Raw genomic sequence first — 3,870 nt, forward strand, 5'->3', positions numbered from 1 at the left:
GGCAAAAATTAAAAAAAAAAAAAAACATTCACATATAGCTTATTTATTAAATCTCGAAGGGAAAACAGTAAAATTGAATTTCTTACAATACTATTTCCTCAGTTTTTGATATAAAATTGATATACAGCAGCATAATTAATACTTTATGATCATATAAACTCCATATTCTATTTATAATGAATTTATTTTCATGCAGTTACATTTTGGTGTTTCAATCAAGTGATTTATCTTGCATTTGCTCTGACATTTTTCATTACCTTTCTCTAAAACCTAAATCTGTGTACTTCTCTACATTAGTATATAATCTCTCTGTAATCTGTTAATGTTAAAAAAAGAAGAAAATGTACCCTCTGCTCCCATTTAGTATTTTTTCTGTACTATGTGAGACTGTTGAAAGGCTACTTTTTTTTTTTTTTTTCCAATTAATATTTATACTTTAGTTTTATGGCATGCCAACTATTCTCTGATTTATTTTGTTCTATTATTTTATTTTATTTTATTTTTTATTATTTTTTATTATTTTTTATTATTTTTTGGTGCTTTAAACCGAAACCCCAAGCTGTGCTTGTGGACACTATTTTGATTCCCACTGCAATACCCAACTAATTTATTTATCTAGAAAGTGCTAAGAACTCATAACCTCAAGTACTAATAAGGCAGTGGAAATAAAGAATAAAAATAATCAGAAATCTATCATCTGAAAGACTATTTTAATTTTATGGTTAGTCTGTCCATTAATAGAAATCTCTACCATGGTATATGATACTCCATTTTATTATTTTTGTCACTGAAGACTATAAATCATTTGACTACGTAAGGGCTGCAGTGCAAGTTAAGGCACCAGATCAGAATGTAAACTACAAAAATTGGAATTACTCTTGCAAAACTCCTATGTAAATCCTTTTTCTCTCATTGCTTTTTCCCCAAGGAGAGTCATGTATTGTTTGCATTTACTTCACTGAGTGATGAAGAAAAGTGGATGTAAGGTGGAAGATTTAGTCTACAAACTTGTGTCACTCAGTCATAAAGAATGAAAGAGAAACTTTATTCACATTTACCCTTCTTCCCATTTACTCTGGAATAGTATAAAGGTAAATATTTTTATAGAGCAATATAGGCTCTATACAGGAGCCTCTCTTATAGGAGACATGGGCTGCCATGAGTTTCAGCCATACTCAGGTTCCAAAGTCCATAAACCACTATGAAAAATAAGAGTCAGACTCCATAAACGAGCAGACTTATCCTAAAATAATTAACTCAAGGAAGTACATAGCTCTATTTGTAAAATACACAATGAAAACACTGATCTACAAAATCAAGAAAATAAAAATATAATTCTAAAATACAGTACTTACCAAACAAATTTATTATCAAAATATCTTCCATCTGAACCCAGGATATTGTTTATATTTTATTTTAAATATTTATTTTATTTTAAATATTTTATTTTTTTTCTTTACTTTTATTTTCTCTTCTTTTCCATTTAGCATATGTCAATACAATGTCCTTAATTCTGAAAATTCCTGAAAGTACAACAACTGAAACAGAGATGCAAAATCTAAGGTCTTTGATGGCCTTCGTGTACAGAACCTTGATAAAAAGTTAAATTTCATTATGTTTCCTCAGAGGAACAGTTACTGATATATATATGGCTTTCAGGTGATCTCTAAGAGAAGAAAAATATTCTGTAGAGACCCTGCTCTCTCTAAATCACAGAGGAATCAATGGTATGGTGTTTGTTTTTGTTTTGTTTTTGTTTGTTTAGGAAAACAAAACAAAACAAAAAGTGGAACTCTTCACAATTCTACTATGAATTTCCTTGTAAGAGAAGTTTAATCTGTCCTTTGATTAATATATAGCTGTAATACGCCACTCAGTCCTGTGAAAATCTAAGGAAACTTTTAATATTTTTCCTGGTAACTCATAAATCTGATATGAATATGGTCATCTCATGAACCCAACACATATCCGTTATCAATAGGACAGAATAATTTAACTTAATAAGTACCAATTCCAGTAGTTCCCTAAAACTCTATGAAAATCAGGAATCATTATAATGCCTCTTTGCATTTTTAGATTAAATATAAAGATTTTTTTAAAGTCAATAGCTTTTTTTTTTTAAAAAAAAAAAAAATCAATGTGTAAAATTACATTCAGTTTCATAAATGTTTTAGATTTCATTTCCAGTGAAACATACATTTGTATGTAGCATGACTGGCGCACGCTTCGTTGGGTTAGAAACTGGCTGGATAGCCGGGCCCAAAGAGTTGTGGTAAATGGAGTCAAATCCAGTTGGAGGCCAGCACTAGTGGCGTCCCCCAGGGCTCGGTGCTGGGGCCGGTCCTCTTTAGCATCTTCATCAATGATCTGGACGAGGGCATTGAGTGCACCCTCAGTAAGTTTGCAGATGACACCAAGTTAGGTGCGTGTGTCGATCTGCTCGAGGGTAGGAAGGCTCTGCAGGAGGATCTGGATAGGCTGCACCGATGGGCTGAGGTCAAGTGCATGAAGTTCAAAAAGGCCAAGTGCCGGGTCCTGCACCTGGGGCGTAATAACCCCAAGCAGAGCTACAGGCTGGGAGATGAGTGGTTGGAGAGCTGCCAGGCAGAGAAGGACCTGGGAGTGATAGTGGACAGTTGGCTGAATATGAGCCAGCAGTGTGCTCAGGTGGCCAAGAAGGCCAACGGCATCCTGGCTTGTATCAGAAATAGTGTGACCAGCAGGGCTAGGGAGGTGATCGTCCCCCTGTACTCGGCTCTGGTGAGGCCGCACCTCGAGTACTGTGTCCAGTTTTGGGCCCCTCGCTACAAGAAGGACATCGAGGTGCTTGAGCGGGTCCAAAGAAGGGCGACGAAGCTGGTGAGGGGCCTGGAGAACAAGTCCTACGAGGAGCGGCTGAAGGAGCTGGGCTTATTCAGCCTGGAGAAGAGGAGGCTCAGGGGCGACCTTATCGCTCTCTACAGATACCTTAAAGGAGGCTGTAGAGAGGTGGGGGTTGGCCTGTTCTCCCACGTGCCTGGTGACAGGACGAGGGGGAATGGGCTAAAGTTGCGCCAGGGGAGTTTTAGGTTAGATGTTAGGAAGAGCTTCTTTACTGGAAGGGTTGTGAGGCATTGGAACAGGCTGCCCAGGGAGGTGGTGGAGTCACCATCCCTGGAAGTCTTCAAAAGACGTTTAGATGTAGAGCTTAGGGATATGGTTTAGTGGGGACTGTTAGTGTAAGGTTAGAGATTGGACTCGATGATCTTGAGGTCTCTTCCAACCTAGAAATTCTGTATGACTATCAGTGGAGAGTAGAGACAAAAGCAAATAAAACAACATAAAAATGCCAATCATGAGAGTAAGACTTAAAACTTCTTTAAAGCAAAGGTCCTATCTGATTTACACTGACAACAGAAAAATGCACAGATATTTCTGGAACAGCAGTTCGCCATCTCAATCCAATGAATATGATGTTGGACTGCCATGTAAAACATATAAAAACAGTCTAGAAAGTTGAATAAGCCATTCCAGTTATTAATTTCACATGGTCTTTAAGAAACGAAAAGAAACGAAAGGAAATAAAACGAAAAGAAACGAAAAGAAACGAAACAAAACAAAAAGAAACGAAAAAAGGAAAGGGAAAGGAAAGGAAAGGAAAGGAAAGGAAAGGAAAGGAAAGGAAAGGAAAGGAAAGGAAAGGAAAGGAAAGGAAAGGAAAGGAAAGGAAAGGAAAGGAAAGGAAAGGAAAGGGAAGGGAAGGGAAGGGAAGGGAAGGGAAGGGAAGGGAAGGGAAGGGAAGGGAAGGGAAGGCAAGGCAAGGCAAGGCAAGGCAAGGCAAGGCAAGGCAAGGCAAGGCAAGGCAAGGCAAGGCAAGGCAAGGCAAGGCAA

The 3,870-nt window shown here is 37.7% G+C and overlaps 1 protein-coding gene across 6 annotated transcripts in view; it reads right to left on the reverse strand.

The window, feature by feature from the left end:
• LOC118162020 (cadherin-10) overlaps positions 1-3,870 on the reverse strand; it is a 102,487-nt gene that overhangs the window by 21,795 nt on the left and 76,822 nt on the right. The window lies entirely within an intron of this gene.

This window comes from Oxyura jamaicensis, chromosome 2 (assembly GCF_011077185.1).
Source record: "Oxyura jamaicensis isolate SHBP4307 breed ruddy duck chromosome 2, BPBGC_Ojam_1.0, whole genome shotgun sequence".
In the NCBI taxonomy this organism is placed as follows: domain Eukaryota; kingdom Metazoa; phylum Chordata; class Aves; order Anseriformes; family Anatidae; genus Oxyura; species Oxyura jamaicensis.